The following is a 14,422-nucleotide window of genomic DNA, read 5'->3' as shown; positions in this document are numbered from 1 at the left end:
TTCAATTAATACATCTTAAATTAATTAGAATCAAGTATATTTATAGATTAAATATAACCAAATATAATTATTAAGGAAGCAACACATTACGCAGAATACTTTTGGTAAAATTACTTTCCCTCTATGTGAATTGTACACGTTAATGGTTCTGTAGTGTTCTTATTATGTCTCCTCATAGTCTTTCTTTGAAATATGGGGCCTTCTCTGGTGGTGCAGGCGGTTGAGTGCAGCGCTGCGGAGCTGTCCCCAGCCTCTGTAGCACAGGTTCAATCCCGGCTGGCCGGCGAGAATCCCACATGGTGTGGCAGACCTCTCCTGTCTTGCCTGCTGCTCCCCTCAGCGGTGTATTTCTGTCAGTCTGCCTGTTCTGTTCCCCGCTCTGTCTCTGGTGAATCCTCTCACCCTCCCGCACATCTGGTCTGTACCCTGATTCTTGTATGCATGAATAAATAAATTTGAAAAAAAGAAATATGTTGGACATAAATGAGTTTTTTAAAAAATACATATTTCCATTATTTCCCTAAAAGTTTAGTTCTCCCTTTTCAACCCTGAAAAATAGAACAGGATAATAAAAGATTTTGACTTCAAAAAGTACTGTTTATCTCCAGGTCAAAGGCAGAAAGGCAAAAAGTAAAAAAAGAGTTAAAAAATAAGATCATGTATTGCTAGTGGAAGGCCATTTGCTAAATATTCTCATCTTTTCCTCAAAATACCAGTTTTGTTTAAGAAGCTCTGCAGAGTTTACAGAAAGTTCTGCAGTGCACCCCTGCCCACATCCTTGCTTTCCCTCTGGCTTGCAGGTATCTCCATAACTGAGACTGTTTTAAATGACCGGGAAAAAAAAAAAAAAAGGCAAAACAGAATTAGGGAAGTACATACACCATGAAGACCTGTATTGTATAATGTCCCATTTAACTTCACCTATAAACAAAATAGATCTAAGTTTGGTTATTATATTAATAAAAGATTTTTTTGAAGTCTAATGCAGCTGCTTAACTCTCCATCCTCTACCCCAATTCAGAGACTGACTGTATAAAACTACTTTTTCTAGTTTCATTGAGATATAATTGCCATATAAGTTTGTATTGGTTTAAGGTATACAACACAATGATTTGATATATGTATGTTACAAAATGAAAAACATACTTCTAAGTATCCACTTACCTATCTCAAAAACCATAGAATCTTATATTACGTCATGATTAAAGTAGAGAAACTAGAATAATTAAAGTCCTGGTTGGTATCTTTCACAGCAGACTTTCAAAAATATTCTCTTACTAAGCTTCAATAAACCTTGGATGTCTTGAGAAGCTTAAGCAGGCAGTCCTGACTGTCATCTCTAGGACATTGTAGAGACTTTATTAAGGATAGATTACAGTTTATACCAATGGGGGACTTCCTAATGTAGAAAGCAAATTTTTTTAGAAGAGTAATTTCATTCTTACAGCTAAATCAAATAGGTTTTCTGGGTTTCTATGTAAGATTCAATGTTTGACCTCTGCCAAAGAACAAAGTTTATGATTGTAGTCCAATTATTTTTGTACAAGCTCACTCTTCAATGAGTCAAATTTACAACCTGCCTTTACACTATGGAGAACTTCAATATATTAACTTCATCTAGTTTAGTGTTACTATTATATTCTCTTGGTTTTGATCTTTTTATATGTCTTCATTCCATTGCACTATATATATTTTTAGGAGCTACTTCAAATATTTTAAAGAACAAAACAAGATATAAATTTAATTACTCACCTTTTAAAACCATTTAAAAATATTAAGTGCCCATAATTTGGGTTATACTTCTCATTTTCCCAAATGTATAACTCTGTGAGTACAAGTTAAATTCAGTCATTAATAAATAAGTGTTCAGGTCTGTACCCTGAACAATAGTGCAGACATTGTTCAGGGTGCTGGGGGAAATATTGGTAAATAATATGTCAGCCAGAAATAGAAAAAAGAAAGCAGGCAAGGGGTTTAGGGATGCCATGGGGTGGTGAGGTTAAAATTTTAAATGAGGGAGTCAGAGAGAGCCTTAAGGAGGTGTTATATCATGACCTGAAGGATATGAAGAAGATGAGAGATTAAACCACATAGATATCGAAAGCAAAAGTATTCCAGGCACATGGAATCTCAAGAGCAAAAGTCCTGAGGCAGAAGGTAAGTCTGATTTTGGAGGATCAGTTAGGAAGCCAGAGAGGCTGGAGCAGACTGTTAGGACATGATGGAGAGATCAGCGGAGAACAGAGGCAAAGCAGGTAAGGTCCAGACTTATAATTGGGGAGAGATCAGAAGCAAATGGAAGGCGCTGAATAGAAGTTAACTGACCTAGAAGAATTTACAGTAATTGAAATGGTAAATGAAAAGAATGGTAGCTGGGTGCGGTGTGGGGGTGTGTGTGTGGGTGGATTAATCCACAAAAATTACTTAATTTATACTATTTATTCTGCTCTTCCTAAACACTGGATATACAGTGGTAAATAAAAACAAAGATCATTCCTGGCCTTCATGAAGCTTTAGTCTAGTGGGTGAGAATACAAACAAATGATTAAGAATTACAGCTATGGGGCCTCCCCTGGTGGCGCAGGCGGCTGAGCGCTGCACTGTGAAGCTGGCTGCAGCCTCTGCAGCGCTGGTTCCATCCTGGCCAGCCGGCGAGGGTCTCACATGGCGTGGCAGACCTCTCCTGTCGCGCCCACTGCTCCCCTCAGCAGTGTATTTCTGTCAGTCTGCCTGTTCTGTTCCCCGCTCTGACTCTGGTGAATCCTCTCACCCTACCATGCATCTAGCCTATACCCCAGTTCTTGTATAAATAAATAAATCTTAAAAAAAAAAAAAAAAGAATTACAGCTATGCTACTAGGTCTGAGAAGAACTGGATGATTTATGAAACAATGAGGCAGGGAGGTCTAGTCTAGTCTATGAGGGAAGATTTTTTTGAATAAAAAATTAAAGTGACCTGGGTAGTATAAATAGAAGTGAGTTAAATGAAGAGGTATTGAAGGGAAGAGAGCATTCCAAGCAGAAAGTGTCTGCAAAATCCCTGAAGAAAAAAAATGCACCTTCGGAGAATTGGAGGACCACTGTGGCTGGAGACTAGTAGGCAAAGAATCACTTAAGATTTTGGGTTAAATTCTAAGGGTAATAACAATTTAAAGCAGGAAGCCAAAAAGATTACAGTTTCATTTTTAAAAGCAATGAAATTAAAGGAGGGAAGAGTCAATATAGGAGATCAGTCAAGAGCTAAGTAAAATAAGCCAGAGGAGAAAGATAAATACCTAAATACCAGATGATATCATTTACATGTGAAATATAGAAAAACCAAGAAAAAAGTAAGACAAAGATAAATTTTAAAACTAACTTCTGAAAGCTGATCATAGATCTGGGGCTTTCAGAGGAGGAGGGGGAAGGGGGAAGAAAAAGGTGAGGGGCAAGGAAGAGCATAATGGACTATGGTAGAGGACTATGGTTGTTTCAGTGATGGGTGGTAGGAGTGTTGTGATGCCTATACCTGAGAGGGGAAATCCTGTACTGTCAAAACACTAGCAAAGATGTGTAACAATGGCACTTAGGAGGGGAAAAAAGAGCTATTGCTGAAGAATGGGCAGAGACGATAGCAGCATGCGAACAGAAACAGATGGATAGGTTGACAGATGGACAGGAGAAAAGACAGAATTTGATGATAGATTTATGAAGGTGGAGGACGGTCAAGTATGGCTGAGGTTATTTAGCTACTTTTCTTGATGTTTTTTATAGACAGATCCTACTTTCTACATGGAGTGGAGATAAATGTTAATGTGATTTTTGGGGGAAGAGAGGAAAAAAAACAAAAAGTTGATCACATATGGTAACTGAGCCACAGCTGCCAATAGTCATGCATAAAAGAACTGCCAATTGTCATGCACAATAGAGCCTCAATTTGCACAATCTATGCAATTTGTTCTATCTCCACCAAGGCATGAAGCTTGGCTATGACTGTTTAGAAAACGAAGCAGGTGGATTGCACATTTAAAATCTTCTGATAAATATTCAACAGACTGTATGATGCTAGGACTGTATGCATTTATTTAACTTGTAAGACGGTAAAACCAGCACTTCCTGTAGCATTCCAAAAAGTTTAAATAAGTAATTCCAGGGCACCAAATACCAAAGAACTATTTTTTTACCAATGAATTAGAATGTACAACCCTTGAAAGAAGGTGTTCCTTATTAAGCACAGATACTTTAAAAATCTTCTATTCCTAACTAATGCTATCACCAAAAAGGTTTTCAGGGAAACAGCTGCATATGTTAATGTGAGTGACTTATTCATTTTAAATCATTAAAGATAAATTTAGAGAAAAAACATGGCATTTTCTCTTACAGAGACCACCAAATTTCCAGTCATGTTAACTATAATTTCTATAGCCTGTCTCTAGAGTCCTCTAACAGTTCTAAACTAAGTGGGGTTTTTGTTTGTTTTCCAATAGACCAGAAACACAAAAGGAAAAACTCTTAATACAATCTTTCTACTGCTATGAGGCTGAATCTACCTTAAATGCTCTAACAGTTAAGGGTCAGAGAAGATAGTATTAAATTTTATATAAAATATTTTGCTATGCTATGGAATAAAAACTATCTCATTAATTAGACCAAAAGTCAATCTAATATAACTGTTAATTTGTCACAAACAGCAAGAAAAGAAAGTCTCCTAAGAATCCAAGTAAGTAGAAAGTCATTAGTACTAAGATGATACTCGTAAATCAGCTACTGCAAATCATAGGGAAAATGCATTTTATTTAATGACCGCATACACAACTACAAACACATACACATTCACACAGACATAAAATTGCAACAGTATTTACTCTTACCATGTGGGATGCATTATAAAATTTCCTGTTCTATCTTCCATTTAAAAAAAATGCTGGTAATAACTTAATAAAATAAACTTTGTAAACCATGACTATGTTATAATCCATAACTGCTCTTGAGAATTATCAATGCTAATTCATAATTTTAGGAGAATTAGTACAGTCTTCCTCCTTCCTAGTACTAGCCCACAGTAGTTTTCTATGTATTCAGATAAAACACAAGTTAGCATATCCTTGTTACCATGTATCCAGCCTGGATAAGGTACTTAAGTCACCTACCTTTTCAAGCCCAAAAGATAAAGGAATGATTTGCAGGTGCTATGTAACAGGACCCTATGTCTGTATTGCACTTTTATATAAGTCCTTTTTATGTACATTATTTCACTTGATCCTCACAACAACCCTGTGAGGTAGGTAGGGAAACTATCAGATTTCCTTTACAGATGATGAAGCTAAGGTCCAATGAGGTAAAGTGACTTTCCCAATTATCAAATATTTAGTAAGAGGCAGGAGAATAAGAACCATTAAGCTTTAGGTTGAGGAATCTTTTTCTTGAAAGAAGGTTGCCTCTGAGAGTATAATCTGATCTCAAATATTTGACCACTTTATCCTCATTTTCTTATTGTTGACTTAAGTTTTTAGAGAGCACATCAAAAGATCTGATTCTTATCTTATCAAGCCAAATTTATGCTCCTCTATTAATGAAAGTTTATGGCCACAGGACACACATTCTTTTGGAAAGCACTGTTTCCTTGTCTCTAAAGGAAACATAAGCAATATGGAAGATCCTGGAGGCCAAGGAAATCAGAAGAAAATATAAAAAGTAGAATGAATTAATGGATTTAGTCCCTTTAAGCTTTTACTTTTGTGAGAAGGTTCAAAAGAATGGTTTAATGTAGATGAGACTTGAAGCTTTTGAAGAGGATCTAAGTCTTGATGAAGTTATTCAAACTCAAATCTTGAATGCGTAATGATGGTGGGCCCCAAGGTCTTCAAAAACTTGATGCTTTAAAACAAAACAAAGAACAAAAGTTCTACTAGCAATTCTAATAAATTATTTTTAGAAGGTTTGAAAAGCTACAACACTTTGAAGAGTGATTAAACAGATCACTACAAAGAGAGAGAGAGACAAAAAGAAATAAAAAAGAAAAAAGTTTTTAAGATTAAAAAGTTGTAGACTAAAGTCTACAACGAAATATGTTCACTGGCTTATCTCTTTAATATTTTTCACTTCATATTTCAACAGAATCTAAAGCTCTTACAGAATCACCCATGGCTGCAGTCAGATAAATTAATTTAATGATACTCTCTTGGATTACTATCTGTGAGATCAGATTGTTTTGAAGAGTTTTTGACCTTTGAAACCTGGCCAAAGTATTGGATGAAGATAGCATAAAACTATTGAGTTTGTGGGGTAGAAAAAGAAATTGGAAAATTATGGTTTCAAAATATTTAAACAGGGAGGAAAAGTGAAAAGGCCTTAAAACAGAAAAATTCAAGCTACTGTGCAAGTTCAAATGAAGAATAGATAGAAATAATATTACAAACAGGCACCAATATAACAGGAAAGTTTATAGCCACCTGAAAATGCCAGTGACACATATCCCACATGGTGTTACTAACATCCCTGTTACAGTTGCCCCTTCTCTTTTTTTTGGAGAGGACTTTAAATCTTCCTGACCATTCTTATGCTTATTTTAAATTGTTTCTTTTTACCTTACATGCTCCTATAATCCTGTTTTCCGAGAAAACTTTAAGCTTTTAAAAACTGATAGGAACAGTTAATATTTACTAAGTGTCTATACTTTGTGCCAAACATTGCTATAAACTCTCTATAGAGATTAACTCATTAAATCTTTACACCGATATAATAAGCTAAATACTATTATTCCCAATTTACAGATGAAGAAGCTGAGACAGAGAGAAGTTAAGAAATTCAGGTAGTTTACCTAGGTAGTAAATTGTGGAGTCAGGATTAAACTTGGAACCTCTGACTCTAGAACACCAACTTACACTCCTACCCTACAAATTACCAGGACTTTCTTTAAACTAGTATTATGCCATGTCACAATCTTTCACTGCATATTCTGATTGGAAAGTGTAGTGACTGACTTAAATTTCCAATTCAAGTGAGTAGAATCAGTTTCTCCAGTCATCTCACTCAGACGTGACATTATGCAGGAATATCAAAGCAGTTTAAAAACGAAGGATGCCAATTATTTACTGTATTTGTAATGATGGTGTCTGCAAAGATGTGTGTTGGTAAAATACTTTCAAGCATTTTTTAAGCCAAATATATTGGAATATGCAGAAATGAAGCCAAAGGTATGATAGATGACTCCAAAAGTGGTAATTTATATCCAGGCTCTGGACCTAAGCATAATTTAATGTAATTAATTTTTATATTTCTTAGAGGACTAGTAAAAAACAAGTAAATGCTCCTTTTAAAAAAAAAAGCATGCCACTAAAACATTGACAGTGGTAGAGGATTATAGGCAATTTTACTCCTTTTTGACATACATATGTTATATACATTTATTTATATATCCTAACTTTTAAAAATTGGACATAGATAACTTGTACTAGTTTTTAAAAGGGCATTCTAAAAGTATGCCATCGCCATTATTAGCATTAACATATTTTCAAATTCACACTAGAATGCTGAGAAGAACTTGTTTTTACCTATATTTGAAGAGAAAAAAATTCAAGGCAAAGTAAGCTTCATTTATTTATTTTTAAAAGATTTACTTTATTTATGCATACAAGAACTGGGGTGTAGGCCAGAGGTGCAGGGGATGGAGGGGGGGTGAAAGGATTCACCAGAGACAGACTGAGGAGCAGAACAGACAGATCTACTGAAATACACTGCTGAGGGGAGCAGTGGGCTAGACAGGAGAGGTCTGCTGTGCCATGTGCGTTAGTTCCCTGGTTGGGGATCGAATTTGTGCTGCAGTGGCTGGCAATAGCTTTAATAGCCCTGAGACTTTAGCCCCTACACCAAGTAAGCTTTATGATAATAATGGTAACAATCATTATTATTTACTTAGCACCTAACACAGGCAAACCTTTTATATATTTTATCTTTATTCTTCAGTAAATTCCTATATTACAGATGAAGAGATTGAGTCTTGGAATGAATAATAAATGAAGAGAAGTTCCAGTAGATATTGGAGCCCAGATTCAAACATTTACTACTCTAGAATCAATGTTATTTCTACTATATAGTGCTACCTCTCTACATGTAAAATGACAAAATATCTATCTTTAGTATTAAACACACCAAAGAGCTATTTCTAGAAATATTTTAGAAATTCAGGTATTCTTCTTCATAGAAAACAGTGAACATAAGTGAGGATTATCACTTTGAAGATTTATTAACATAGAGCTGTTTTTATCTAACCAAAAGGGCCCAAGCTGCTACAATTTTAAAATTAGTTGGTCTGCTCTCTGATTTTTTTCTTGTACCACTCAGGCACTCAGTTCCTTCATATTGCTGCTCCTAGCACATTGTGGAGTTAGATACCAGTAATTAAGCCTGTTACAATTGTGAAGCAAATAAACTTAGTAACAAACTGAGAAAAACATATGGATTTTGTGTCTACAATTTACATCCTCAGGTAATTTTAAAATTTATTTCCTGGTTTTGGGTAAAGCAAGACTGAGGGATAACCTGAGTGGTCTGAGTGGATAAGTTAGCTGTCATTATTTAAAAACAGGGATAATAGCCTTATACTACAATAAATCACTTTATTGCCCCACAAAAAAATTTCAGGATTTGAGGGACCTTCATAATAATCTAGTATAATCTCCCATACAGCAGGAAAACCTTCTACAACACTCCTACTGTTCAAAACAACTTAAGCAACCCTAATGACCCAAGTTCAGTCTCTTGACACAATCTGCTCTACTGCTGACTAGTTCTATACCTTCTCTCGTTTAGAACTAATTTTGGCCTCAAATAACAGAGAACAAGTATGCTTCTTGAAGAGTTTCTGCAGCTCTTCCAAAGTCTGTTATTTTCTGAACAAAACAGTCCTTGTTCCCTCAATCTAGGTCATCACAGTAGTCCTTCTATGTAATCACAAAATTGATTAAAAGCAATTCTCTTGTTCTTCAAGGTTTATCTAACAATGAAATTAGTTTTTATATATAAATGTTTTGTAGGTTAATGGGTCTAGTTAATCCATCTTGGCCATATACTAATTGGAATACTAGGAAAGGCTTCTGGGCCTGACTCATTTAAAACTGAATGGCAATACATTTTCAGTTCCCCCTTCTTTTTCCCTTTCCTAAAACAATACCATAAAACGGAACCCTGAAAGAGATTCTTAATCTTAACCTTGTATGTTGCCAGATTTTAATTTTTTCACTCTTGGGCTCTGTCTACCTTTCTAACACTTGGACCCTATAAATTTTGGATTGTAAATTCTTTTTGGTTGCTCTCACAATTATGACTTAGCTATGACAGGCTTAGCTCTGAGGCCTTGAAATTCTTTTTTCTTTCTCTTATACTAATTGGATATCTTCCTCTCTGTAATTTTGGTTTTCTGAACATTTGTAATTTGTGTATCTATATATGTGCACTGTACATATGTGTGCGTATCACACACATACATGCATCTTCTCTAATTCTGTGTTCTCTGCATGTAACTTTTACATTCATGCTAATCTCCTTTTTTCCTATATGTCACCTTAATCTAACAATTGGACTCAGGATAACCCAATCTACCCTTAGATTCAATTCACTGCTCTCCACAAGAATAGAGTTCCACTCCAGGAATACAATCCAATGATTTCCCCCTGGTAGCTCTTAGTGATTAACCTCAAGCACTTCAAGAAGCAAATCATCATTTCATAGAAATGATTATATGCAAAATAATCTGTCAAACAACAGTATAAAACACCTGACATACCATCATCTGTTCTATTTCATTAATTATGACTTAGCCAATAGATTAGTAGCCCTCATTTTGATTTTAACAAGATACACAATCAGACATATCATATAGGAATGTATCTTATGCAGCCTATTCTCAAGAAAGTTTCAAATAAAATCCCTCTACAATAAAATGAAGATGTTATATTGTTAAATTTCTCGTATAACTCAATTACTCACTTATCACTATTCAAAATTTCCTACTATAAAAGCAGATGAAATAAAAATAAAGATGCCTACAGAAAAGAAAGTCACCAGAAATTTTTACTGAATCCAAAGGTAGGTAATCATTCAATTCAAAATAGTATTCTTAATATAGAATGAAATTATTCATGTATATCTAAAAAACATTTCTGGTTTACTGATCTTATTAATAGAACAAGTCATTCTTTGAATGACATAAACCAGTTCTAAACATCAAGAAAAAGTGAAATAATAACTGTAAGATATGTTTAAAGATCCAAACAGGATCAAATGAAGCCAAGTTCATCTCCTTCAGTAATACTGAGTAGCTCAGAAGAGCCATGCCAATGCAAGACAACCTAGCTCGCCAACGCGGGTCACAACATGCATCACCTGGTAAGATCAGCAACATGCTATAAGCTGTAAATAAGCATTGAATTTGGCAGCACTAAGCATTTAGTTTATTCACAAATACTTATTAAAAGCAATGATGTAATGTCAAGGTTAAAAATTTATTATAACATCACCAAATCTTCCATGCAGTTTTGGAAAAAACTTAACTCATTTAGGTAACCCTAATTCTTCTGAATAGTGAAAGTAATTATAAGCACAAAAGTCATGAGGAATGGTAGTAGGTTTCCATTATTATTAAAGTCACATAAAGTGTTGCTGTTTCTTATTATTACAAAAATAAAAACATGCTCATAGTAAAAACTTCAATCCATTAAAAAGAGTATACAGGAAAAAAATGTGAGTCTTCTTCCTTCTCTAGACCTCATCTCATTTTTCCAGGTTACTCTGTCAATAGTTCCTTTTGTGAATTTGAAGATATTTTGCGTGGGTTTCCATAAATGCATGGAACAAGTGAAAACATACTATACATACAGTTCTATACACTGCTCTCTTGTTAACGCATCTGAAAGATTTTTTTCATAACCTCAATTATAGATCTACTTCATTCTTTCTAAAAGTTGCAATGTACTACACTGAATGAAGGCATTCATTTAACTAGATCTCTAGTGAGGGATATTTAGGTTATTTCTAGTTTTTAAAAATTTTTTAAACAATACGGTGATCAATATCTTCGTAAACAAATTTTTGTATGCAAGTACATCTGAAATATAAATCCCTATAAGTACTGCATACTTTTAAAATTAAGAAAATTCTAAACAAGAAGTCAATGTATATACAATGGAGATCAAGAAAAACTATGCCAAATGTTATCACAAAGGTAGAAGTTAAGGTTTTAAAAAGCAACAAACTGATAAATTAGGAAAGGTTAAACAGGGAAAAAAGGAGAAATTACCCCCACGACAGAAAGATGACTGGGAGAATTAATGATCTAAGAGATTAAGGAAAAAAAGACATTTTTGTAGCTTAAACATAGACAAAATAAAATTGGCCAGAAGATTTGGGACATATACTCTCACAGAGCCAAACTTGGATATGAAGTGACTTAAATGACTATTTGATGCCACATTTCTATAGATATCCATTTGCTGATATATTCCACTAGGCTCTGAAGTGTTGAAAGGAAGTCTCCCCCAAAAGTAAGCACAGCAATAATCTTCCAGGAATAATATACCTTGTAAATCTTTTTAATTTCTCATCAATTTGACAGGGAACTAGTAACAGTTGCCTCATATACAAAGCAAACATCTCTGGAAGGTCCAGATCAAGACATTTTAAAGAGATTCTGCTTTTATTTTTCATTCACAAGCCTATAATTCACTAGGCAAATTCGGGGCTGTACTAACTCTCATCTAACATAAAACACAGTCATCAACTTACCTTTCCCAAAATGCTAGGATTTGAATGCCACAATACAAATTGATTCATGTTTTTGTCCATTAATGGTCCATGAATTTCTTTAAATGATGTCCATGTTAGAGTCCATAGATATCCATGTTCTGCAAAACTGAAAACCTTAAGAATATCAACAGATATACCTAAGTTACCATTTGGATGTCAATTTATTATGAATAATAATTATAAGTTATTATGAATGTAGGTATGTAAATAAGTGAACATGATATTAAACAGCAGACTGAGGTACCAAAATTAGACTTAATTTTTAAGTAAAATGTTAATATTAACATAAATGTAGAGAATCTCAAAACATTATTTTGTGCCATGTATATATGTATTCTAAAGATGACACCATAGTACACATATACAAAGATAGGGATGACCTGGATACCAACACTTGCCAGAAATTATGTAAACAAGTCTTAAAAGGGAGTCCAACTTTTATTTTTTTTAAAGATTTATTTATTTATGCATACAAGAACTGGGGTACAGGCCAGAGGTGTGGGGGGTGAGAGGACCTTTCACCAAAGACAGAAGTGGGGAACAGGCAGATTGAAATACACTGCTGAGGGGAGCAGTGGGCAAGGCAGGAGAGGTCTGCTGCACCATGTGGGTCAGCTCCCTGGCCAGGGATCGAACTCATGCTGCAGTGGCTGTGGATTGCTTCATAGTGAGCGTCTTAAGCCCTTGTGCCACCAGGGAAGCCCCAGTCCAACTTTTAAAATTTAAATGACTGCAGTGATGTATTTACATGTCCACTTTTTGTTTTTAACTTATTTTAAAGAACATCTTAGAATTTTAAAATCCAAATATGCTTACTATTTTTTTTCTTTGTTAAAAGAAAAAGGTGTAAATTTAGGTTTTCCTATTCCATTATATCTAATCCACAAGATCTAGAATCTTTTAACAACTATTCTCTCATTAGATAGCAGGAAGCTCATACACACAGTTACCTCACTGGGACTACATCTCCTTAGCGATTCTTGCCCAGCTCACATTACATAGCCTGATGGGTCATCTGCAATTTTTCCATTTGACCACCAAAAACAATCTGATGACAGTATGTGTTCTTTTGGGTGTAGACCCACTCTTCACCACATTTAAGATACTTAAACAAATATTTTACAAAGGCAGCAATTTAATCTCCAGGGATTCACTATTTTGGAAGCTTTCTACAACTGCCAGGAAAGAGTTCGCTTTCCAGGTAAAACCTCTAACTGGATTTTTATTATGAAATAACCCCAACATAAAAAAGAAAAACATTAAGAAAAAGAAAAGCAAGTTCATATTGCTGAAAATATAGCACTTGGAACATTAATTAGAAGTTCAGCCCAACAACTGCAGTTTGTCATTTGATGGCTAACTCCTCCCAGGTTATTATTCATCTGAAAGTTCTTCCCAGAAAAGTAAAGGAACCCAAAAGAGGAGACGTCAATCGCCTTACCCTCTTATCCACTTCAAAGAAAAATATTAAGATACATTTCTAGGCCTCCGTGGTGGCGCAAGGGGTTAAGTCTTAGCACTAAGAAACCATATGCAGCCACTGCAGCAAGAGTTTGATCCCGGGCCAGGGAGGTAACCCACATGGCGCAGCAGACTCCTCTCAGCAGTATTTCATTCAATCCTCCTGTTCCGTTGCCCACTCTGTCCCTGGTGAATCTTCTCACCCTCCCGCACCTATGGCCTGCACCCCAGTTCTTATATGCATAAATAAATCTTTTTCTAAAAAAAAGATACAGTTCCACATTTCAGTAACTACAAAACTTCAACCACATGTCCTGATCTGTAGTGGGCATTCTCATAGATCACTCTAACAAAGCTAGAGTCACTTCCACATTCAGTGGTAGGGATACTGAAGTTGGGGAGAAGTTCTCCATGCTGAGCCAGAACCAGGTTCGCGCGCTCACGAACGTTCATATTAACTCACTCATTCAACAGCATCTCAAATATGCCGAAGAGCAGCAAAGTACTGTCCTGATGAGATAAAGAGGACGTCCCTGTACCCTACTAGCATCAGAGTTGAGGGTCGAGATAAGTGGGAAATAAACTCTACAGCCAGCCCATCTTTACATCCAGATTCCATCTCTCCATCTCCGAAAGCGAATGCCCAGAAGCCCGTGACCCCCTCACATGAACGATTCCTAGGAAACTCAGCCTGCCTGTATTTCCTCCATGATCTTGGCCCTCACAACCCCACTGCCAAAGTTCCTCTCGTCCCCATCCCCATGGAGACCCACGCCAACGAGCCTTCCTCCCGCCACCACCTAGTTCGAGATCCACCGTCTCTAAGCGCTTAAGTTTGGGGCCGCGAGCAACCGCCCCTTGCACCCTCTGTCTCCCGTCCAGGTTCCGCCCTCAGATTACCTGCCCAGGTCCCAAGGCTCCAGGAGGACCACAGAAGCCCAGCTCCGCCCATCGCGACGCCCTCCGCGACCAGACGCCGCCTCCTGGGCGTAACTTCCTGGGCGTCACTTCCGCCGGGAATTTCACGTCCAGCGCCCGCCGAGGGCTTCACTGGCGAGCTGCTATGAGTTCGCCCGGTGTCCTGCCGCTTCTCGCAACCTGTTTACCTGGTTCTTTCCCAGTCGCTCGTCTGCACCGCCCTAGGAAGCTGTCCGCAGCCTTTGAGGCACGAGTTCGATCCC

The 14,422-nt window shown here is 36.3% G+C and overlaps 1 protein-coding gene across 1 annotated transcript in view; it reads right to left on the bottom strand.

Moving 5' to 3' along the window:
• MAP3K13 (mitogen-activated protein kinase kinase kinase 13) overlaps positions 1 to 14,211 on the bottom strand; it is a 132,772-nt gene extending 118,561 nt beyond the window's left edge. The window contains exons 1-2 of the mRNA XM_054700417.1: positions 14,142 to 14,211; positions 11,760 to 11,894 (exon numbers count right to left, since the gene is read on the bottom strand). The gene's annotated coding sequence lies outside the window, so the exon portion shown is untranslated. The remainder of the gene's footprint in view (positions 1 to 11,759; positions 11,895 to 14,141) is intronic.
• Positions 14,212 to 14,422: the final 211 nt, after the last annotated feature.

Source organism: Talpa occidentalis, unplaced genomic scaffold (assembly GCF_014898055.3).
Source record: "Talpa occidentalis isolate TD23 unplaced genomic scaffold, MPIMG_talOcc4v2.1 talOcc4.4, whole genome shotgun sequence".
Lineage (NCBI taxonomy): Eukaryota > Metazoa > Chordata > Mammalia > Eulipotyphla > Talpidae > Talpa > Talpa occidentalis.
Note: the sequence above shows the minus strand (reverse complement) of the source record. Positions and strands in the feature narration are given on the sequence as shown.